Source organism: Rhopalosiphum padi, chromosome 2 (genome assembly GCF_020882245.1).
Source record: "Rhopalosiphum padi isolate XX-2018 chromosome 2, ASM2088224v1, whole genome shotgun sequence".
Lineage (NCBI taxonomy): Eukaryota > Metazoa > Arthropoda > Insecta > Hemiptera > Aphididae > Rhopalosiphum > Rhopalosiphum padi.
This window is the reverse complement of record NC_083598.1, coordinates 78,063,019-78,090,640: the sequence shown is the minus strand read 5'-3', so window position 1 is coordinate 78,090,640 and position 27,622 is coordinate 78,063,019. Positions and strand designations below refer to the sequence as shown.

Here is a 27,622-nt window from a genome sequence, read left to right as displayed (position 1 = left end):
CCACGATTTAAGTACGCCAATACCTGCAGTTTTATACTCACAAAATCATGTTATAACCAATAATTAACCATAATTAATATTGTATTTGTTATTTAATTTTCTTGGATCTATAAATCATTTAAGAATTACTTCTCCTATAATGTTAATAAAAAGCTGTAGTTAGATATACTAATTAATTTAGGTATAAGTGTAAAACTCACCCATGGTTTTTTCTCTTCTCTGTATAATATGATATTAAAGTAATATTAAAAAAAATATATTAATAATAATAATAATCGTCTCAAATGTTAATATTGATTTAGTTATGAACAATTAATACATATACAATGATTGACTGTTTCACACAACAAAAATAATATTGTTTATATTATATACAAGTACAATGTACATATTATACTGGTGCAAATATTTAATTTTATCTCAAGAAGGAAATAAAAAAACAGGTGTTACGCGGAACCCCCTCCCCCTCCCCCCGAAAAAACAAACAAACAAACAAATCAAAACATTAACGAAATATTTGGCCAAGTTGACAAATGTTTATATAATATTACAATAGTAATGAAAACTTTTACGATGTTGTTCCGACCCGTTAGCCCATATCGCTATGTCGGTTACGAAATTTGAGAAATCACAAACAAACGACTTCTGAGGGATTATTTCTGCTTTACTGCAACCATACATTTTACAATAACGACTGAGCGTAATATTAATTGTTATAAACTATATTATATAAACACGGGGACGACGATCATATTACTGTAGTAAAATCTCATTGTATAATGGATTTGCTCAGGAACAACTGATAATATTTCCGCTATTATAAGGAGCCGGGAGACTACAAATAAATTAAAAAAATTGAAACCAAAATGGTTGTTATTCTCCGTCGTAAGGACATTTCCAAAAAAGTATTACCATGTATTTTATACGAAAAACGATATTTTTTTTTTACTTTTATCGGTTACGTAGACTGCAATTATTGTATTCCGCAGTGACGAAACCTGCAGGAAGCTGCGCGCGTAATAAAAATAACAATAAATTACAACCGCGTCATTCGGAAATCCATCCGATACAGTTGGAATGTTGGAAACACGAAGACGACGACGACATTTAAAATGACAGTGCGTGCGTGTTATACATCTCAGTAGACCGTTCACTAAATATATACGATTCCGTGATTTCTGATTTCCAGATGGTGTAGCGGTGGCGGTTATCGTTATCGTCGTCTTATTCACTGCAGGTCATATACCGCGTGCAAGCAATATAATATTCTATATGTTTTAGGGAGCTGTTCTAGCTTCAACGCGCTTAGCGTGTACAATACAATGCACTTTCTTATACTGTTAATTAAACAATTATTATAGGTATACCGTTGCAGGTACATTAAGTCGCGAAATCGGATATGGCAGTCGTCGGGTTGTTATAATATACGTATAGCGCCGTATAGGTATAATATTATTACATACATAATATTATTATACTAACTACGCTCCACGTGATTCGGCCGTAAATTCAAACTCGACGAAATATTAATAAAAAAAATAAAACCGTTTCACTTTACGTGCGATAAATTTACGACTGTGTAAACGACACCGCGGACGATATAAATTTCCGAATCCGCATGAGAGAATATAACCGTCGAAATATTTATTGGCTCCGAGATAAGCCATTATACGTATATACACATTTTATAATATGCACCCGTGTAATAGTCGTCGTATTTACTGTAAACAACACAGCAATAATTATATATTATATTATATTACCTCAATGGTACGCGCTAATTTTTTGTAAGAACTGTCAACATTTTTTATCGATTTATTTCTAAGTTAATATCAAAGTTATTAGTTGCGCTGACTACAGCAGTACATATAAATTTAAAATCGCACTGTTATTTATTTTGTATTTATTGTATATTATAATAAGTTAATCCAAAATCCGTATTATTATTAATAGGTACGTTATAATTCGGGTGGTTGAAGTGTTTAACGTTTTAAATAATTAAAAGCTCTTTGTTTTATACAAACACAACGTGGACGTGAACGGGATAAAAAAAACTTGCGTAAACATTTAGTTAATCGCACAATTTTCCAAACAATATTAGAATAATAATATTAAACGTTCTTTCGATCGAGTTTATTGGCACAAAAACTAGACGGTGGAGCAATTATACAGTAAACACGCGGCGATTCCTAATAAATTATATACAAGGTGATTTTTATTCGGTAACACGTACAACACACTGTTGTTTCGTCAAATAAACGTAAACATAATATACGAGTATAGTTGCGGTGTTTTTTTTTTTTAGTTTTATATTTTTTTCCCGTAAGTTTAAGGAAGTATTTATTTATTATATTGTCTTCACCGCGTTAGCGAACAGATAGATTTACGACTGTATAGAGATTTATAGATCGTATTATACTACTTAAATTCAAAAAGTAACCCACGCTCTGCACTAGTTTAATGTGGCTTACGACTAAAAGTACATAATACACAATTGATTCAAGAAAACTAAATCTGTGAACTGAAAAAATGACTGGTGTTAAAAAGGAAACCACCCTATATATTTAATACACGGCTGCTGCATCTCGTGAGATTCGCAAGCGATGACATATGCTACTTTGGTAAGTATAATATATACTTATTTACAACTTCCGGCGGCACGGTGTAATCGACTTTCTAAAATCAATTAACACGATGTTTACGCACATTTCCGGGCGTGCTGATACGCAAAGATATTATCGTAGAACCGATGGTACTTTGGATGGAATTTCTGCGGAAATGCGCGAATTTTATAGATATTATTATTTAGTTTATATATAGTTTGTATTTTCGTAACGAATATAATACATATTATGTATTATTTTTTTCTATAAAATTTTACGGCATATTTCCGTACTAATGCAAATTGTGCTCAAATCTATTTATATATATATATATATAAATATATTTTGAAATAATGAAACAATTTAATAACATATTGTCTACATAGAAATAATAGTTATATTTGTCTATCTTATTCTTAAAAATTATAATTTAGTAATATTTGCATAGTTTAAATTACTAATAAAATATACTAAATAATTTAGATGACCACGTAAGTTTATCTAAATAGCTATAATTTCTATCTTAGATACCAGTTTGGAACTTATTTTGTAATTTATTTAATTAACATAAATAAACGATGATTTTATCTAGATAAGGTATCAAGATCAATTTATTTAACTGAATTAAATGTAGCAAAACGCTGTGTACTAGTCAAACGTTCCGTTTTCGTCAGTAGCGTAGGTAGGTACCCAAGAATTTTCTATGATTAGTTGACACATATTATAAATGTGTATGGTATTTTAGTATTTATTATTATAATTTGCATATAACTCGTATAATTAGTACATTTTACAAGTGTTTAAATAGGTAAAAGGTAACATATTTTATATGGATTTTTCAGTACTTTGTATAGTTACAAATACTAATATGTGTATTATTTAGTACAAACACAGTAGGTAATTAATTTTAACAGCATCACTAATAAGTAATATGGTTAAAAACAAAAAAAATGACTCTGGATGAGAAAGATATAACCATAACCATCCTTCCTCTGGAAATACTAACGACATTCGTTGTACTTTATAGAGCTACTTTTTTTTATCGAATAAGAACGTTACATCACTGCTGTATAATATTAAAAATTGTGTATTGCACATTAAGATTGATGATGCAGAATCAATTCAATTTTCTGATGTATTTTGTGTTAAATCTTTTTTCATTCTAATAGTTATAATACACATAAAATCTAATTACAAAAGATCATTGTTAAATCATACTTAAGTAAATTTTTTTCCTATCCGAAGAAACAGTGTTATAATACTTTCTTTAATCTTCATATTTCGTTAACGGTTTTTTTTTCTATGTTGTGTTGCTTTTTAAAAAATATTGAAAATTAACTGAATTCAATTTTCATATCTTACCACCACTGAAAAATTTTAACATTTAATTACGATATTTAGTTAATATTATTTTCTACCTGCAGTTCGCCAACGACCATACCACGTTGAATACACCAGTTCTCGTCCGATCACTGAAGTTAAGCAACGTCGGGCGTAGTTAGTACTTGGATGGGTGACCGCTTGGGAACACTACGTGCCGTTGGCATTTTTATTTTTGATAAATTCAATATTTATTTCCAACTGTCAATTTGTTTTTTTTGCGATTTTGAAATTACACAATATAAAAATATTTTTACCTTACATTATAACCCGTTAAGCCATTAGAAACTTTTTTAGGTTTAAATATATAAATATAATATATACTTTGGACTCAATTCCATGACTGGTGCTGGTTATTGGATCTAAATAATTGTGCACGTAGGCCGATTTTGTTGATCTATTTTCAACATCGGCCAAAACTTGCATAGAAATGCCCTCAAATTCTTTGCTTCGTTTTCATCAAACGTTATGTGAATGTTCGGCATCGAAGTCTATGATTTCCTGGGTAGACGGGTGAAGTCACACTTCACGGCGTTCGGTTTGGTCGAGCCCGTAGATACTAGCTGCGTCGTAACCGATGACGATGATCGGATGTTCAACGCATTACCTGCACCAGACAACACTTGCAATATTGGAAACTGATCCATATTGTTTCATCATCGAATCGAAGAAATTACAGCATACTTTTTGGGACTCACCATTTGTTAGTGATTTGGCTGAATTCGACAGCATTACTGGGCAGGCCACAGCAGACGGCGATCGGTTTTTGACGTCGGGCGTAATATTATTTTGCTTGATTAATGATTATATAGCTTATGATATTACGATTTTATGATAAATGTACGATATAACAATATAGGTACATATCAATTAGAACTATACGACAATGTAATATAATACCACAAATATTTAATACAATTACGATTTTATTCTGTTTTACCGTACCGATATGAAATATTTTTTTATTTTTTCTTTGGGTGACAATAAAATATACTTTGTACGTATAAAGATTACAGATTTTCTTGCATTTTATTGGATATATAATATAAACTACGGCCAAAAATACAATATCGTCCATAATCTTTAGTCCACGTGTCGTTTTGTTTACGATTTGTAGTAATAATAATAACAATTATTTTCTTATGGCGCACGCTATGCTGCTCACCGAGATGTCCGCGCTGTGACAGACAAACGTCATAACTTAATATATACTGTCCGTCGGCGGCGAGTGGCCGGAGACCGGAGAATGAGGTAAAAAAATGGAATTTTCTTTTGTTTATTTTTAGAGTAAACCGTTTAAAAAACCTAAGAATTTTGTACACGTGTTGTTTGTTTCCGACTAATTTTAAGTCTTGGCACCTGATCGTGGCAATCATCATTTTTTATTGTACCCCGCCGCGCCACCCGTAACATCTGCGACGCCGACGCCGAATTCCTATATTACACAGCAGCATGCACCTCTTTCACCTATCATGCCAATATCGTGTTTATTCGTTCGTTAAGTTTACTAATATAGGTAGGTATATATTATTATTTACCATAATACATCGATGGTACAGAAATCGTATTCCTCCGTGAATATTATAATATTCGTTTATGTTTTAATATTTTTATATTGTACGTTCTTCGTTATTTATTATGACCGCCGTCGTCGAAAAATGCATGTAGGCACTTACGTGTGGCTTAAGTCTCAAGCTCGTCATTAAAAACGCATTAAATCGGATTCGCCGCACGCCACGAAATTGACTCGTCTAAAACTGTACCTATAGGTACTCCAAATGTCTAAAACTGTGGACGAGTCTCCCATCGAAAACATTTTGCTACCCACGTTATTACTTATCACGTTGATGTACTTGTGTTATAAAAATAAAACACGTATCCGTAGGTATACATGTACATTCATGTAAATTGATTATTAGAATTAACTTAGTGTATCGCGGAGTTTCGGACTTCGATAACGCGTGATGTGCTACTGATTTATGTGTACGTTGAAAATCTATAAATTTGGAATAAAAATGGACAAAAAAAAATTACTACAAAAACTATAAAAAGTAAAAAATAAAAAAATAAATATCATTTTTTTTTGTCTGTAATCATATATTATGTTTCATAGTCATATATAATATGTCTTTATTTATATGTTATAAGTTAAAGTTGTTGAGACCTGGGTAGTCTATGAATTTTATAAAATAAATCAAATATTTTTAAAGTTATAACTCATCAATTACTCGTCTGAAATTCAATTATTATATAACAATAAGTACCTACTCCAAAAAAATATGTTGCTTTAGGATCTAAAAGGCACTTACACATGTATTTTTTTAAGATAGTCCCTGACTACAGTTTTTTTTTTTATTCCCATGCTGGAGGCGTACAAGCTATATATTAACCGACGAATAACCGCTTCGACACGAAAAATGCCTCTATCTATCATTTATTTACTGCGATGTCATCTAAATTATTTTTTTCCGTACTGATTTGTAGTATTTGTCATTATATGTTTACATTTTGTACAAAAAGGGATTGTGTCATGTTATATGTATAGCTAAAAATACGGACGCTAATGGACTCTTATAAATAATAATATTATATTATATATTAATATAGACATTACTGGAACGGACACGATGTACTATCTTAAGGCATAAAGACAAATTAACATAAAATCTTTAAATGTGTCAACGTATCAATATTTTTTATTTTTTGTTTTTACCTTTTCTCGCGTGATCACATATATGTACACACCATGACTATATAATAAAAATAAGTCAACGGCCGGTAAACATTACCAGTTTTCGTCGAAATAGGTCAATCGGCAGCAGAGGCGAGTACTAACTGTAGTAAGTATATGACATTATTATTATTATTATTATTGTACAAACTAAAATAATATTATAATGACAACGAGCACGCACTGGTGAATCACTGCAGTTTTGTTTACAGATTTAAACGCGACGATAAACGTAATTTCGTATGTAAATCTCGTATAACTGTGTAACGTAAAATTATATTTATTGTTATATACTTTTATATTATTATATATTATGTGCGACATAAATTCCAAAATATTAAAGACAACGAATTTCAATGTATAAATCCTAGTTCGTGCACCTACAAGATTATATAATACCTATAAAATGTGTAGTACTGTGCAGTGGATTGGACATTTGGTTTACGATGAAGATTGTTACAACAATATTATCGTTTTGACGGTGACGTGTACGAAAAGTGTACTCGAACTGAGATTATGATACTTAACTCAATAGACACACGATATAATAAGATACGGCAGACCGCAGCAAAACGGTCGTTAAACAAAAAGCAAAAAATTAAAAAAAAATCACTCGTGTCGTGATATAAAACGACAGTGTTGAATACGGTATGCGAAGACGGTTCATTATAATAAGTAGTAGTTTTATTTAACTTACCTAGAAATTCGGTCGTCACCACGTTGCAGTTTCGCAATAATTCAGATAAAAGCGATCCGGGATCAATGTCTGTATAGAATCAGTCGATCAGATCGTAAAATATGTATACAATAATAGTAACACCTATTCCAAACACTGTATTATTCTTTAATTTATTCTATCGAATTCGCGCATTTTGTAAATCCTATCTGGAAGTAAATATAAATATTTAATGCATGCGGGGAAATTATTTATTTATAAGTTTAGTATATACCACTGTCTAAAATATTCATCATAATTTTTTTTTCTAATTTCTAATTCTAATTAAGAAATAAGCATCATTGTCGTTCGTTAGTCGTTACAAGTTTATATAACTTATATGTAGGTTCATTAACAGATACGTATACAGTTAATTAGAATCATCTATAAAATATTAAGACAAGATGATCGACGACGTAAATATAGATGGTAATAAGTATTGGTACCTTATACATATAATATATATTGTGTAATCGTGAGAAAAATGGGCTTTGATATTAAAATAACGTTACGACGATTCATATATTTAATATTCAATACGATGAAAAATATAAATACACTCAAAGAAAAAACATACTTGTAATATTAAAAAAGAAATAAAAAACATTCACTTAAACATATTATAATATTTTATCTTGATATATTTTCATTAATTTAAAACTGATAATATGTAAATAATAAAACTTGAAAGTCGTTATATATATCAAGTGTATGATGTGCAAACATTATTCATCACTGATATACCGTAACTGGTTGAAAACTAATAAAAAACAAACTCGCGAATGACAAGTTCGTTTATGAAAATTTGCTTGGTTAACTATTTTACAGAATCAAACACGTACAAACAACACACGCGCGTATGACTGCTATCAAGGTTAACTAAAGAAGTAAGGTGTTACGATGTTGTGTTTTAAATTGTTATTACTTTTCAGAAATCCAATTTTTAGTGTTACAAAATACAAAATTGCTCTGAAAGTACATTGCACTTTATTGATGCAGCCTCAATAAACGACTACAACCATAGAATTTATAAAAATACGAGTCTCATTGTATTTGGTGAGAAATCGGAGAAAACCACTAAATGCGCGTAAATAAAACATATTCAGGAAATTTTAGGGTTTGATGATTAATGGTTTTTAGGTTTAAAAAGAAAACACTCTCATGGTACTCATGTCCATAAACTTATATAATATACATTAGGTACATCTATTTAATATTATTTTAGGTGACCTATACTCGAAACACGGTTTGTATAAAATTAAACTCTTTTTAAGTACGACTCGACGAGGTTCAATTTTCTTTTTTTTTCTTACGAACTTTTAGCTATGTTAAGACTTAGTATTTACAAAATATTGTAGTTTCACTTTTTTCAACACCAAAGTTTAGAACGAATTTGAATAAAACAAATTGCTGCGACTATTGTTTCGAATTGAGTTTTACAGACGTTTGTAAACTAGATTAAAACTTATAGTTTTATAAACGCAGTGAAACATAATATTGTAGAATTAATTTATTGCGTATACAACTTTGTTAGATTATTAATAATATTTTAAACAACAACATTTATAACACATACACAATAACACACGCATAGACTTTGAAATCCAAATAAACGATCGTCCAACACTTGGCAAGCTGTACGCATATCGAATGTTTTCAAACTTTACGACACACATTTTTAAAACATCAAACGGAATGATATGAATAATATTTTAATGCTTATACAATTTTATTCTCATGAAAAATCATCAATGAATGATTCCATTCATGTGGATCGACCGCGAAATTTGTATATAAAAAAACAAAACAAAACGAAAAATCGAAAGCCGAAAGCCGAAAGTCCACTATTTTATCGCACCAGCCGAACACAGCCGGAATTCTTTAAGAGACGAAACATTTTGTTTCTTAATAATATTATATTAATACTTTCATTTATTTATAGAAATGTATTATTATTATTTCTTGTGTAAACTAGATTTTGATAGAACAACAACAACTACAGCAGTGTTATGTGGTCTACAATATAATATTATAGTATTATTAATTATTATAATGTGCATTAAAGCATAACCAACAATAGTTATATGGTTACCAAAGGTAGCTATAATATTCTAATATTGTAATCTTCTTACCTATAAAGTAAATTTGCCAAACTCGATAACTCTAACCATCGTAATTCGATTAGCGCCCATCCCGGCGTCTTTAGACAATATGGTCGTAAATTATTAGTGACAAAACTACACATTCGAGTGATACTCGGCGTGCTACAAACGGTGATCGGACTTAGTATATTAATACTTAATAATATTGTAATTTAAGATCGCTATAACGCTCTTGCAATCACGGTTGCGGAAGAGTATCAATTACGCGTATATATCGTACCTACTCAAAGACGACATTTGGTCTAACCAGTTACTGCAAGCAGCTGATAACGCAAATCGCTCGTTTTCGTGTTTCGACGTATAACGTTTCAAAGTTCCGAATTATACATTCCACGCGATTTTGATACGTATGTGAGAATATTGTCCAACTGCACTCCTTAGCTAAATAAAACTGTTTGAGTTCTTTAACAGATAATGTTCGAATTGCACCCAATCAGATTAATGACGTTATTACACAACGCGTAACTAATTTAGAAATAAACTTAAATAAGTATATATATTTTAATATTATTATTTATTAATCTAAGAAAATTAAAATATTTTTATTTTGTTCATTTTAATTCTTAGCTATATTAAATAATAATATTAATAATACATTTTAGATCCTATTTTAGATATTAAAAACACAAATTATTCATCCTGCCGTCGACGGATTTTCATTAATAAATACGTTTTATATAATAATTGAGACAAGTGAAATTCGACTTTATTCATAGGTACGTTGGCTTGATCAGAAAATATTAAAATCGTTCAACGTTTTAGAAAAAATCAATTAAGTATACGTATCTATAATATTTTAATAGTAGACAAGTATAAAAGTGCTAACATTACTAATCGTCGAACAAATTACAATACCTACTTTTTATATTTTTTCAGCCATTATATGAACAATTATTATATTTAATATTAAATTAACTCGAGTCTTAAACTCCGTTAAAACAAACATAAACTGTACAAATTGTTAATGTTTTCTATAATTTATACGACATACGATTATAGTTGAATGAGATGTGAAATACGAATGCTCTTATGTGTGACAGCAATATTGTTAAAATAAAAACAAAATAACGATGCGTAAAATTAATGTTTTATATTTATAATTCAATTATTTAGACGCCATTTAAAAATACTTGTTTACGTCATACTCTTGAATTTTTTAAACCATTCATAATTATTCATATCTCATAGCTGTGTAGTTTGTTTTATTTTATGTCTTATTGTATTTTATTCGATAATAATATGCAATTATGTTAAATAGGTAACTTTTACTTTTCATAACTATAATATGTTATAATAATAATTTTAAATTATTAATAAATATTTACAATACGACTTATTTGGTAAAAAAGCAATTTTATAGTTAAAATCTAAAATGTGTAAGAAAATCTAATTAAATATTTAAAATTACTAGTTTTTGGTATAGTAATGCAATAACCGTATAGGAACCGTCACTCAAATGTTACTTTCAAACATTAATAACAGACTATCTAATCACATGGGTTATAGGAAAAACCATCAGGTAAATATCCCAACCAAACTTATATTTAAATAATGTTTTAAAAATAGTTTTTTCAATTCTCACGAAATAATTAAACGTATGAATACCGCTCAAACCCGTATTATAGTTTCGTATGATAATTTTACAAAAAATAGTCCCTCGAAATGTTTTAATGTCTTATAGATAGATTAACAGATTAATTGACTTTGATTAATATATATATATATATATATATATAATAATAATAATAATATCACTGTACTGTTATAAGCTATCTAATCACCAACAATATTTGTATTGACAATTGTTTATTTAATTTTACACCTCTTCGTGTTTCAATATTACGTTATAAAATCGTAACAATTCGTATACTACACACACGCTGTTACAACACCTATTTACATATCTTAAACTAGAGAACACTATAGAATACTTAATATTTGACATAGTTAAACTGTTAATATTATTAATACTTTAATATTAACACTTAATATTTTGAGAATTAAGTACATTATTTGATTTATATTTTAATTTATTTTTTTACCTAGAATCTCAACCACTAAACAAACTAAATGTTAAAATTTAAATAATTTAGGTTTTTAGAAAAACTGATTGTTTCTATTTATTCTTTGATAATTTCTGTGTTTTGTTGCGGTTTTTACGCAAACTATTGAGAAGTTTGAAAAATGTTCAACTACTGTAGTTACACAATATGTTTTCAATATTTAACACACAGTCACAGTAATAATATTATTTTACTCTCCTTAAAGTGTAATAATATAAAAACTCTTTTGCTCTAAATCAAATAATATATTTACACAGAGTTTTCGCTATAAGGTAGATTAAAGTATATTACAAAAGAATAAATCATATTTATTTCTGTTTTTAAAATAATATGTTTAACAAAAACAAAACGAGATACCTACGTATATTTTTTATGAAATCTAAAAGCGAAATAATTAAATAAATTGTATTAGAGACTTTAGCCAATTTGAAAACTATATTATAGAATGCCAACCAATCAAAATAAATCAATTTGGTTCTCATTAGTAGATTTTGTACGATTTTTTTTTATTATAAAATATTATTATTTATAAGATTTATATCTATCATCTGTTTATAATTATTCTCATGTATATAATTAGCGAGAACTATTAATCATGTTTTCACACATTAAAAAATTTACTTACCTATTAATATCTACCTCTATTTTTATTCGGAAAGCTTAAAGAAAATAATATATTCCATAGAATATTCTTAAATATATTTTTATCAGAAAAATTATATTTGCATGAATTAATTTGCTAAGTGTATAAGTTAATTAATAAAAATAAATTATTATTATTTTAAAACAGTTCAATTTGTTGGAAAATTAGTTTTAGTATTATGTTCAAATTATCTAATGAAACATTTAAATAAAAACATTAAATTAATTTTAATTTTTCAGGTTGGCATCAATTTTAAGTGGCACATTTTAACTTATATACATTATAAACTTAAAAAGACTAATTTGTAAGTACTTCTCAGAAATCAAGTATAAGTTTTTAAAGCTTAAGTCATCCTTGAAATTATATTTCACAGTTATTTTGTGCATTTATTAATTGGTAATTTTTTTCATTGTTATGTTTGTTTAAAATATGATTAAATATAATACTATGTATTTTATAAATATGATATTATATAACTTAACCTCATAATTATTTAGCTAATATATTATATATTTATACACGATATTTGCTATATATATATATATGTATAATATAGCAAACATATTTAAAATAAATATTTTAAATCAATAATAACAATGATAATACTAATAAATAAAAATTAATGCGAAAATTCTTGAAATTAAAATGGCACATTAAATTCTATTTTGTTGTTTGGTTGTTTACAAATTAAATAAATAGGTTTGGCAATTGTGCGACTTTTCGTGTCTATTATTCTGTTTAACACTACTGTGTGACTAATTTTATTATAATTTTCTACGTAGGTATTTTCAAAAGTACATTTGGCTTATAAAAAGCATTTGTAGAGGTAGAGTTTTCGTAACTTTTTACACGTCGGATAAATTCTAAGAAACATTGTTTTTTTTTTATTAATCTTGTGAATCTCAAACTAATGTAGAACGTTAAAATTATACAATTATAAAAAGTTTAGTTAGTCATAAATTGTTTAAGCACTGCGTAGTGATAAACCTTGAAGAGAACTTTGTGATGTACAATTTTGTTAGCACTATTTTGTGTAAAAATTATTTTAATATTTTTAATTAAAAGTTTTAAATTCCTGTATCTACAAAAATATTTACCTATGTAAAAAAATCAAAGAATAAATTTAAATAAAAAATAACAAATTAATTAAGTTTTTTTTAATGAAATTTCATAAATAATTAACTATAAACCTTCACGATATTAAATAACATTTTAAACTGTTTTCACTAACTATCTGACAGAATAAAATGAAATAGTTACTATAAGTATTATTAGCTATTCCGTTACCTATACATCAAATTTTAACATTTAATTTAAAAGCTATATATACATATATACATACATATATATATATATATTAATATATTGATAAGTAGATTTTTTTTATAAATAAAGCAATAAAATACATATTCTTGTTCTTAGATTTTTGTATGTATAAAGCGTATACAATTATTAACCAACTGACGAAATTATTATAGTATGTAAGTGAATTATATTTAAGAATGATTTCATTAATATAGTGTTACGAAACGTATTTTTATAATAGAGGTGATATGTTATATATATGTTTACAATAAAAATATTCGTGTATTTTACAGATCAAACATTATAATATATTGTGGTATTGTGTTGATATAAAATCTCTTTCTATTCATCATTGTATATAAGTCCATTTTATGCTTTGAGATCACTAATATGTTTAAAACCATTTGCTATGTTGCGTGCCTCAAAGTTTGCGATAAATAACCGAGTTGAACTCGGTTAAAATGTAATCATGAACAGTCGAGTGGTTTTGACTGATATAACTGTCATTCATTTCGAAATAGTTCACCAATCAGTTTATATACCAACACTCCTTCGTAAAAATAAAATGCATTATTTTGAAAAAATAGAATAATAATAACGATAGTAAAAATCTATATATATTTTATAGTTCATTATGATGATTGACAGTTAACATATACTCAAACAATAAACATATATTATATGGGTGGCGGAAAGTGTAGTTTCTGACAATAAAAGAATAATGTGTCAATATCGTTATCGTATAATAACAAAAACATAGACACGTAGGAATAATTAAAGTAATTCTACAATTTAAAAAAAAAAAAAAAGTAAACTAGTAGTGTGTTAAAAGCTGTTCGCACTGAATGATATTACAACTATACGATTTAACAATTTCTAATAATCCATTTTTAGGGTTTTTTTTTCTAGACGTTTGTGCTTTTCCCAAAACTAAGAACATGCTCAGCATCCCCAATTCAATGTTTTGAGTACTTACTCAAATGCATTTACTGATCACGTATTTAACAACCCAGCTAAAAAGTTGGATATCTCGTGATCAGCGAAAGCATAAATATTAAGATAAATGCACAAAAATAAAGTGTATCTAATATTTCAAAATATTGTAGTAGGCATGTGAGTTTGCCGAAAATATATAGATAAATTACATAAAATACTCGTATGAATATGAATATATGATATTATTAGAGTATAAAATATATTATTTGTAATAGGTATGCATGCATTACATATATATATATATATGTATTACGTCAAGTCTAATCCAGTCTTCTTCTCGTATCAATCGGTGTCTTCTTATAAAATTACAATTCTTTCTTTTCCTAATATTCAATGATCGACCTTTTACTGTATTAAATAAATTAAACATTATCAACATTATACAGTTTTAACAAATACAGAGAATGTATAAAGATGGCCAGACAATAATGCCAGTGAAATTCAAAAGTTGACGACATACTACGGCTTTAAATTATACATTATAGCTATTGTAAAAAACATTGAATCTACTGAATGTTTTCTAAATTTATAATCTACGTGTGTATATTTAATGACTAAAATTAGATTTTAAAATAAAGGGGTTAATGTTTAGTGTCTCAACAAATATTCTATACGTTGAATTTAAAAATTACTAAACTGACGTTCAAACTTCAAACTGTAAATAGGATAATGTAAAGCGATCAAAGCAAGAAGTTTACACGCGGTTAAAAGTATACCAATAATTCTCATACAATAAAATATTAAAAATAAAATATGGTTTTATACGTAATTTCGTAACTCTTTGATGATGGCGTTTGCCAATATTTGATCTTTTCAATTTTTGCTGCATATATTAGTCATTTTAATATTATCATGATGATCGTCTTCAGACTAGGACGCGTAAATAAATAAATGACGTAGGCGTACAAGTGATCGTGGTGGATGTATAGTAGCATGGATGGGTGACGTAGTTCGGCATATGGCGCGTTGTAGCATATTATATAATAATATTATAATTTATATACAAATTATGAAGCAGCAGTGCTTAAAATACGAATTTACTCGAAATCCTCAACACAAATGTAATTTAATATAGCGTGTAGCTTGATTCACCAAGAATGCTTATTACCTTTATCGTCTTCAATACCTATAATGCATTTAATCAAAGCCTAATTTTTAAATGTTTAAATAAACTTATTAAGTTTAGAATATGCGACCATTTTTTCAAATGTTAAAGATATTTTTTACTATTTAATCAGTATCATGCAAAGTTACATATTGCTATTTTTCAAATAACAATTTCCCTTTTCTACTGTAAATTATTTAACAGAAAATTTTTCTTAAAATCTTGACTTGTCATGATTAAAATTTGAACGAGTAGTTTGTGAGTTATTTGACATTTTTACTTTGATGGGGATTAAAATAATAACTTCTTGATAATAGATTTAGAAGATCTCTTATGCCATAGTGATTTGAAAATGTTATAGTTAACAATTTAATATCTGTAATTTATAAAAAATGGCTGAAGTATAATAAATTCTATATCCGGCATTACATCTATTTTTCTATTTTTGTAAAATAATTTTTAATGACTTTTATCCATAGTATAAATATTTTAATAACTTAAAAAATACTCGTTCAAACTAGATAACTAAATACATCTATACTTACATAAAAAAAAAAATAAACATTTTCTTCTAATAATTTACAATAAAATATAGGAGAGTTCTCATCATTTGAAAAATAGGAGTTTGTATCACCATATGACACTGTTTAAATCCCTTTCAACAATTTTAAAATATGGTATTATAGAAAAAATTTAATAACTTTAAGAATCAAAAATTGGATAAAAATTATCATTAAATACAAAAAATGGCGTGTGCATGTATAGTGAATCACATTGTATAACACATATTATACGTATAATATATAAATAATAATACGAAATTATAAACGATAGTACACGTGATGTCCGCTCGTGGTATATTCAAAATGGATCGTTGAAATAATATATTTATTATGTACGTATATGTGTGTGTGTGTATGCATGTACGAGCAATTTGCATACGTGCTAGTATTTTTTAAATGGAAATTTTGCATTCGAAATCCGATCACCGAGTGTGCGTAACGGTAAAATATACATGTAAATATATTACTATATCACCACGATGAGTATATCGTATATGCGAAGGAGGAAGTAAACGAAAAATACAAAAAAAAATTCGGAAAATTTGTATGGACGCGACGGGTTTTATGCGCGCTAAAGTCGTATAATATAATAATATATCGTGATACCGTTTTGTCCTGCAAACAAACGATGCATTATATGTACGTTAACATATTCGTGTGTGTATATCATTGCACGTATAAAATATGTACGTATTCGTATTATATGACGTACATATATTTATACGGTACGTAAACGGACCGATTTTTTTTCAGTTCCTTGTGAAGAAAATATAATATGATGGATATGCGCTTTTAACTCGATTGGCTGCGTATAATAATAATAATATACGCAAGGCGACCGATAAAATCGCGGGCATATCGTATATATTATATTGTGATGTTTTCAACCGAATTCATCGGTGTGTATATACTGTCATGCTATCGCCGAAAATTCTTCCCACTCCCACGCAATAATAGTTCCTATTCGTTTGTGAAACGAAAATTTACGGTGTTATACAGGGTGAATAATTAAGTATTCTTACCCTTTTTTCCTTCAATAATACAATTAGTCATGTATATTTTTTAGAATTATTATTAAACATATTACACTTAAAAACAATATTTTCAAATTTTAGTTCACTACTAAAAATTATTTATCAAATATTGTTTCTGATATTTGGTCATAATAAAATCAAAATCTTAACCAGTAATTTTGTATTTTATAACTTGTGTAGGTAGGTATTAAGTATAATAAAATCCACGATTATAGATTTGGAAGATATGAGAACTATAATAATTTAAAATTTTTAGTGATTAATATTAATCTATCAACATTTATATTTTGTAAAAATGGTCTCAGTATAATAAATACTAGATTTAATAAAACACCTATTTTATATATTTTGTACCATTTTCAAAGACTACAATTCTGAATAGAAACATTTTAATAACTGAAAAACCACTCGTTTAAATTTTGAATAATTAGGAACATAATCCATTAAATAACTTATTATAAAAATGGGGGAGCGTGGTGCTCATTTGAAAAACAGGTTTGTGTTACAACAGGACACTTCTTAAGTATTACAAAAAAATCTCAAGAATTCTTAAAAAACGGTGTAATAATAAGATGTACTTGAAAATTCCTAAAATCAGAGTTTAATTAAATTCATTATATTAAAGAAAAATATGAGTGTGAGTATGTTTTATATAAAACATTCTGTATATATACTGTGAGTATTATACATATGAAAATGCACAGCCGTAGGCATCGCACTCGCACTGTATAGGCTCCGAGAAAACGGTCAGAGTTTCGAATTACGCCTGCATATATACAAGTTTCCGCCACCATATACTTACGTGACTGGACTTGATTTTCGCTGTGCGTCTGTTTACAATGTTTTCGCGCCCCCTTCCGCTGCCATCTCCGTCTACATCGTCGTCGTCACAACCACCATAGCGGCGAGTACTGTGCCTCAGAAACGAGTTTTAGAAAGTTTTACATTTTTTTACCTTAAAAATTGATGGTCGTAGTTTTTTTTGTGCGTTCGTTTTATTTTTTTTTTATTACGCTTTTTTTTTTCAACGGACAACGACAAACGAAAGTAAAACCGTTTCGTTTGTTTTCCTCCTCTTGCGCCTAATTTGATGAAGGGTATACGCGTTGTGTGAATACAGCAGCAATAGGTATACAAAATATAATATAATAAGGACACGATAGATGCACAGCCGTTGAACATTGAATATTTTAGAAAAAAAAAATATATTAATTAGACTACCAATATAATTGTATTGTACTAATTAAATACGAAACGAGAAAAATTTTAGTAAAAAAAAAACAAATGAAAGCAACACGGGTAATCGATACAAAATAACAACTACCTATAAAAAAAAAAATAAGAACATTCTAATCAAAATTGAATTTAATTAAATATGTATTCGAATGCATCGTGAAAAAGGTATAAGTACCGAATTTATGTAGGTAGTATATTTTTCTCTTTCAGTGGCTTCGAATACTCTTACACATAAATTTAATATATAGTCTCTCATAACAGTCATAACTGCAATCAAATGCAAATTTGAGGACACAAAAATCATACTATGTATTTAAACAATAATGTATGTATAATATTTACAGTATACATTGAAAATCACACTGATCCTAAAACATGGTGCACAACACATCATCAAATTTTCTATTACACGGTTTAGGGAAATATATACAAATTCATAACAAAGATGAGTCTGCTTAGGAATATCTGATCCTTATAATATTATAGGTGTAAATATTATGTAAGAGTACTTTCAGTACTACCAGTAATCTTAATTTACTTTTTCAATGCTTTAAGTTTGGTTTTGACTTTTAGATAAGACAATATTTTTAACTATGTTTTTAAAATTTTTAAACACCAACTCACCAACTATCACAATCATGTCTATTAGAAACTTTTTGGCATTGTTTTACAGGTTATAATTATTAATTATTTTACCGCGTATATAATTATATTATACTAAATATTATATTTATATTATATTAAATCTTATAATTTATATATGAATGTAAAACCAATACCATAACTATAATTAAATGTATTTTGCATTTAAATGAAACGCTTAAATCTTAACGCTGAAATTCGCATATATGTTTTATTTTACAACGAGCACAATATAAAATAATATGGTCCTTAAATATTGCGTAATTAGTTAATTATATTAAACAAAAGTGATTTGTTTAATTGAAAAATATATTTAAAACACATTTTTCTTAGTTACAGTGAAAAACTATAAATGAGCATTTGAGTAGAGACATCTAATTTAATAATAAAAATATTTCGAATTCATTTACTTGATTATTTTAGTGTCAAGCAACTGATAATAATAAGTTTGAAAAACGTAATAATGAAAACCGTCTTCGAACGTAAATTTAGGCTTTAAACTGTATTACAATAAATCCTTGTATCCTTTTTTTTTATCACCAAAAGTGCACAACAATGGACTTTTAATTTCAATACATATATAAATATATATGTAGATATATATAGATATTTTATAGTAAAAACTAAAGATTTGAATTAAATTTAAAAATAAAAATAAGATTAGTTATTTGACCATAAAAAAGTAAATTTCAGAGTTCTGTTTGTTTGTTTTGGACGGATTTCAAATTTATATATAAAAAATAATAGTATTAATATAAACAATGGATGTCCCGAATTATTAAAAATACTGAATTATAAATAACAAATGATTATACGCTGAATATCATATTATACAGTTAAAATATTAGGTACCTATAATATTCATTACTATGTACAGTGTATTACACTATTACATAATATTATTATTATAATGACTAGTAACATTATACATACCGGTAAAAATTACAGCGATTATATTATTATTTAATGCGTTAACAATAGAGACACGTAATTCAATATGTTTGTATACGTATATCCATCTTTAGATATAAATCAAATTTGAATAAAAAAGATATTTTACGAATTTCACCTCAATGATGATTGTCACGATAATATGTGCGTTCTTCTCGGTAAAACAATATAATACATCGCGACACAATTGCAACTCGGAATTGTGACGCTGCTGTATACTCCTGTTTATAACAAAGTGTCTTGTTTTACAACACTCAATCAATGTAAAAACATTTATGTATTTTTTATGCGATGTTTGCCCGTAACAAAGTAAACCATAACTGAAGCTCTGCTCGGAGTCAGGGTGTATATTTTGGATTCGGGGTAAACTATTTAATTGGGCGCGTGGTTGATAGTATATGAGATTCGTCTGAGAAATTTATGGACTATAATCCAGCAACCATAACGGTCACTATATATTAGATGATATGATATTATATATATATATTTTTTTCATAATAATATTATACTATCGTCGAGGCCACATCAAATATAAATTCAAAGTGTTCTTTTTTTCTACTTCACCGCAAACGCTGGGGAAAAAAACGGCAAAAGAATAACGGGCGTCATGAGTATAGTGATGTTGAAGGGGGGGGGGGGTGTCCGCGATAGTAAGTCAGTGTACGCAATTTCGAATCGAAATTATGGAGAAGGCGGTATGTAGAGATAATAATAAAGGCTCGTGTATATAAGACGTATACCTACATAATAAAAGCCAAGGCTTTTAGACGTGGGAGCGTTATGAAAAGGAAACAGGAGCAATGGTTATTGGTGGGGGAGTGGTAACGAGGTACGGCGGTAGTGGCCTTTGATAACAACCAAGACATATTCACAAGAAACAACAAGTAATTAAATGAAAAAGACGCGTAATGCCGTCCAATTAGTGGTCATCCAAAGAGTTCCTTTCAAAAAGGTCAACAGTGCTACCGCTTTCGTTATACGGAATACATTTATATTTATATATGTGTGTGTGTTTGTGTGTGTGTGTGTGTGTGTGTGTGTGTATACGTGACGCCATTCATGTGTATAATGTATATACTATATTATATACTTTGTGTGTATATGTATATATATATATATATATTCGGTTGTGTGTGTATAATGTATAATGCCTCGCTGATTGGCAGTCCCTTTGGTTGCTGTCAAATAGCGTTCGAGGTCGCATCTCATATTATTAAGAGTTTTCTTCCGGCTCCCGAATTTCCGACATTAATTAAAAGGAATTCGCCCGAGACGACGCGCAAATTCTGTAATAACACACTGCACGCTGTAAAATATCTCCTCGCCCATAATATAATTTATATATATATATATGTGTGTATTTACTGGGTCCAAGGGGCGAGGCGTGTACACGAAGAGATTTTGGTTTTTCTGTATATAATATTTATTTCGACAAATATTATATATTATGTTCATTTCGGTGTGCGAGCTTCAGTATATATGTGTACTGGCAGTATATACGGTTGTAATGGTCCGATGTCTTCACCGCACTGTAATTGGATCGTATACACGATAATACGACTCCACGTGATAAGTGTGTGTGTGTAAAATTGTGTGAAAAGTACCTATAGGTACTGTAAAAATAACCGGGATGACGCGATAAGCGCATAAAAGTGCAGAAGTGCTATATATATTATATATAATATTAACAAGAGAGAGGAAAAAATAACTGTGCGTTTCCTGTGTAAAAATGATATTTTTCTTACATAAAAAACCGTCGCGTTATATGTTGTCATAATATCACGGCAAATTGATTGCACTAATATTGCGTTATCAAACATATTGTATGGGGTCATAATAAGTCTAATCAGTCTAGGACTCGTAAGTTCGTAAATATGGTGCCGTGGTTGACGATTCGGGATTTAAAAGTATTTAACCGGGATACGTAATTTCTTCGGCTTAATATATAAGTACAGCATATTTTTATTAGTATTTATTATTCAGAAAGAAATGGTATCAAATATCAAGGAGTTATAATTGTAGGCTGTAAGTTAGAAACTTTTCTAACATCTTTAATATTTAATATATATAATAATTTATAAGACCCGAGATTCCACTTAATTAATTGATATAATATACATTTTACAAATCTCGTTAATTTAAATATTAAAAACACTCATTTGAAAAAAAATTAAAAAGGAGGACAATTAAATACCATCTAAGTTTTACAGTAAATTTCGAGTGAATTTTTTATTGGATGAGTCACTGTTATATATGTGTTAAATTTAAATTCAATGAATCCAAGTCTGTGGGCTTATATAACTAAGTATATTACATGATATATTAATATTGCTATTATACTAATTTAGTTTTTTATTAGTAATGCTATAGGTTAAATTAATTTTTACTATAAATATTTAATTTATTATATAACTAGTTATTATAATAAAATATATTCATATTATATATTATTGTAATTGACTCTTAAGTAATACCAACACATCGAAAAATGGTGTGAATAGGTTCTTGGTATAAATAAATAATAGCATAAAATAAATCTAAGGACATTTTAAATATCATTCTGTAAAAAAAAATAATAATATATAAATACATACGCTTCAAATCTCAACGAAAAATATTTTTGAATAACAACAAAATAACTAAAATTGTTATTCTAATTTCATCCAAATGTTAACTTCAAATGTCTAAAAAATCATGTTTTTACATATTATATTATTTAGATTTTTTACTTTCAGTATGAACTACTTACGAGGAAGCCTTGTATTCAATTTTCAAATCTTTGCTATATATTTTCAACTATTAAATAATTTACAAATTTATGTGATTTTGACAATTCTTTCAAAAGCTCATATCTAAAAAAATATTATGGACTAATTATAGAAAAAATTCAAGTACCTGTGATTACTGTTTTTGAATTTCAACATATTAATATGAAAATATTTTGTCAATAACTGATTTTGTGTAAACATTTCTCTTTAGATATGTTACACCTTTGGCTATGTTTCAAAATTAATCAATCAATATACAAAACTCAGCGGGGGTGATCAATAATAATATTATTATAAATTGTAGGAATATATTATTGTCTTTATAACGCGTGGTAATATTAATAAATCAGAATGAAAAGATAGGTAAGGCATTATATGAAAACAGTATTCTTGATGGAAATACAGAATTACGACTGAGAACTACACACGTATATACGGAAATGCATGACGTATATAACGTATATGATTTCCGTACACCATATACGTGATCCTTGGTCGTGTATGGTGTATCTATCGAGAAGCATACATGTATAATGCCCCTCCACGAGCTCGTTTCCAATGTTTTTAGTTGAAACGTCAACGAAAATATTGACTAAATAGTGATGACAATTACTAAATAGGTACCAAAGACTTTTCACATGACGTATTGTCACAAACACTTTCGGGGAATGTTTGAACATCCTAGTCATAACTACGTATTCAGACTGTCAGCAGCAGTGTGTGTACTAGAGTGCTATAAATTACAATTATGTATTACATATATTTATACTATTGTTATAATTATTATTATTACGTGACTGAATACGGCTAAAGAGACGTTTTGATGTTATGTGAAAATATTTATAAATTATATTATGTATATGTATTTGGATCTGTTTAAATAAATATTATTTATTCAATTCGTTTGTTTTTATGTATGTTTCACCCGTTCAGAATCTAAAACTCAAACTATGGCTGTTATTATTAAGATAATTATTATAATTTCAGACAAATAAAATAATATTTTTTAATTGTATGTACATTTTTTCAATTTCATTGTTCACCGGCCATGGTTATTACAAATTTAAATGGTTTAAAATAACAATAAATTTATCACATAGATAGTCGAATAGAAAATATCATTTATATTTTACAGAACCTTATAATTTATACAAGAAGCATTCTACATTAGCATATATTACATTCAGAAATTTTAGGTCACTATCAAAAGTTGTTTTTGAATGATGAATTTATTCAAAATCTAATTTTTGGAATAAAATGTTTAAAAATGCTTCAAAAATATATTTTAAAATTATTAGGATTTAATACTTAAGAAGTGTTTTGTAGTGATACAAACTATTATTTTTGAACTGAAAACGCCTTTTTTTATTATACAATATTCTTATATAGTGAATAATTTTTCTAAAAAGGATGTTTTACTTATTCAAAATTTAAAATAGTGTTTTCAGTTATTAAAATGTAATATGATAAATTGATTATTTGATGGTCCTTAAAATAGTTTTACTAGAATGTATAGATTAAAATATAATAATAATAATAATAATAGTACATTTTATTATACTTAAACCTTTTTTACAAATTATAAATGTTGATAGATTTATATTAGTTATTACAACTTTAAAGTTACTACAACACTCATACATTCTACCTATTAAATAATAATATTATTACCCTCAGTGCACAAAGTTAAATAACTCAAAAACTACTTTAATTTTCATAAAAATCCACCAAATAATTTACAATTGAAAAGAAGGATTTTCATTTGATAACTGAAGTTTCTATCTCCATCCAATCTCAAGTATTTAAAAATATGATACTAAGCTTTATTTAAAATGTCCAAAAATAAAATTCTGTATAATTCAAAAAATAAAGGAGAGTGTGCATGTTTGGTGAATCAGCCTGTATTTTATGATGAACGGGAAAATGGACTAGGATAAAAAAAACAATATACCACAGATGAAGAGCATCACAAACGACCCAAAATATGCACCGCGACTGACGAATAAACGTTGGCAAATTATATATATATAATATTATATGTTTGACAGCTTAATGTTGTTTCGCGGTAAACAAAACGCGTGTGGTTTGTTCTACTAGTTGTTTGTGTAATATACGAAATGGTCTTTAAACATCTCATATATATATATATATATATATAGCAACAGGTACCAGTGGAGGGAGTGAGATGTGCGAGAGGTTAAATTGGCAAATTTTTTTCTAAAATATTAATGGATTACTGCCGTAATTCAATACGAACCGTACATATGCGAATTGCGTATACTATCATACGTAGCTATAATCACTAGGTTCTAATATAATTATATATCTACCAGAAATCAAGTCTACACAGTTTTATTTTTTTCTGTTTTACTGATACAATTTCATAAATGTCCTGAAAATGCAATACGAGCTAATTTTAGAATATTAACCATATTTACGTGCGTCGTAATATTTTACATTCCTACAAAACAATGAATGACTTTGACATTAAAACGAAGCTAAAAAATAAACAGTTTTTTTCATACAAATAAAAAGTTCACGAAAACCAAAATTTTAAACAGTACTTAATTAGTTAAAATTATTTAAAGTTGTGATGAACGAAAGGTTCAACCATCATTTTTAGGAGTTCTCTTGCAGCATTTTACTCCGCTTATTTAACTTTAAATAAATATAACTCATAAAATACTGCTCAAAATTTAATTTTTATACATCGGTGTATTCCAGAAAAGATCAAACTTTGAAATAAAGAATTAAAATTGCATACTGTCATAGAAAATTAAAAGCCTAAAAATGGATAACGATAAAAAATATAGTTCTTTTGGAAATGTTTTATTTGTTACGGCTTAAGCCTATATAAAAAGAATATCATCATTAACTTTTATTGTTTATATAATAATTAGTATTCTTTTAGACATTATAATCATCTGGTATGTACAGAAGTACTCGCATCTATGTATACTGCAGTATACACGACTAGTCGAAGTTGTTTTTATTTTTTAATTCAAACCGCTCGTAAAATTTATTCGACATAAGAACATGTGTAAATTAATATTTTCGAGTGCAATCAAATACAAAACTGTTCATCCACCAAAATTCGTAACGCGCGTGCATATCTACGTGTAATACTCGTATGCGGAGCGCACGACAAGGCGTAATAAATCACTCGAACACGATAAACCACTGTAAATATATTATAACGAATGTTCACCACACACCTCGACGACCGCACATACGATATATTATATTATTATAATAAGTAATAACAAAGTCCGCGGACGACCATTCGACGCGCGTCTCGCTGCGATAGAAATCGGCATGGAATAAACAGTACCTATGATAATAAATTTTGTTTTATAATCGATGGCATATAGTATAATGATGCGATTATTCAAAAATATAAATTTTCTTTAAAAAAAAAAAAGTCGTAAAATACATAGCGTGCAGCAGGTTGATCGCATAGACATAATATTATAATTTATAACGCATAATAAATATAGTTCCCAGAGTGAATTCTGCATTTATGTATATTATTATCGTGCGGGTGGACGTGAGGGTTATTAGATCCTCACTGTTGCTTTCTATTAGTATGGTTTTATAATAATAATAATTATAATATTATTACATGAAATAGTATATAGAACCGTCTCAGTTATATGTCACATTGCTAATTGTATGATATTTTCAAAAAAGAATAAAATTTACAAAATTAAAATTTTAACAATACACACATAATTTTCAAGGAGTTTGGTTTTGGAAATTGTAATAAAATTTAAAACCTTAAATCTAAAATATATATTGACCAAAAATAACTTATAAGCGAAAACCAATATCAGTACCATTACTGATTGAACAGCGTAATTATTACGAGATTACATTATGAAAAAAACGATTTCACACAAAAAAAAGACTACTCTGCAGATTGGATAAATTTTAAAAACCAATTTTATGCGTGATAAAAAAGACTATATTTCCATGTTTTAACTTTTTTTTTTTAATGTAATTAATAAAAAAATCTTTTATTGTTTTAAAATAATTATACTTTTTCAACTTAACTAAATACCTACCTAACTTTTATTGGAAAAAGCTGCTAGAGAAAATATTGTATTCTGTTATAGAATTTCTGTATCTTTTATAAATTTGGTTTCTTAACAATAAAACTAAAATAAACCTGAGTAGTTGTTTTTCACGTGAAACAGTTTTTACCAACAATTTATGAGTTTATATGGTGTCATCTTAACCATATGGTATTTATTTATGTATATATATATTCATTGTATACACTTTCCCCTATGTATACTTGCGTCTTGAAGTGCTTACTTAAATTTACTTGCAATTACACCTATATTTCCAAGTTTAAAAGCAGCATGTCCTCTATTAAAACAGTTATTTAACATAATTTTCACAAATGCCTATACTATTATTTTTATAATATTTTAAGTAATATCTATTACTTCAAAAAAATGTCTTATGTCCCCAAAAAATATGTGACAAGCATCGCTTAGTATATTTTCTTCGTCGATCTCGGCGATCTCACCCCCTTCTTGCCCTGGAAAATCACGTCCACTATAGATTATTATTGCATACTCCGTTCGTCCTTGCCCAAGCGTATAAATTGTATTTATATAATATTACGAAATACCATTTACGCCTGGAAAAAAAAAAACCAGTGGGGTATCGAATCCGCAATTACTTTTAAGCGTCGACAAGTATTAAAGTTATACGAGA

The 27,622-nt window shown here is 27.8% G+C and overlaps 1 protein-coding gene and 1 non-coding gene across 3 annotated transcripts in view; one reads left to right on the top strand and one right to left on the bottom strand.

The window, feature by feature from the left end:
- The window catches only part of LOC132919660 (growth hormone secretagogue receptor type 1-like), a 168,782-nt gene that overhangs the window by 65,484 nt on the left and 75,676 nt on the right, over window positions 1-27,622 (bottom strand). The gene's annotated exons all lie outside the window — the stretch shown is intronic.
- On the top strand, window positions 4,031-4,149 carry LOC132923536 (5S ribosomal RNA). The gene has a single exon (XR_009661192.1). It is a non-coding gene; the product is annotated as a 5S ribosomal RNA (ribosomal RNA).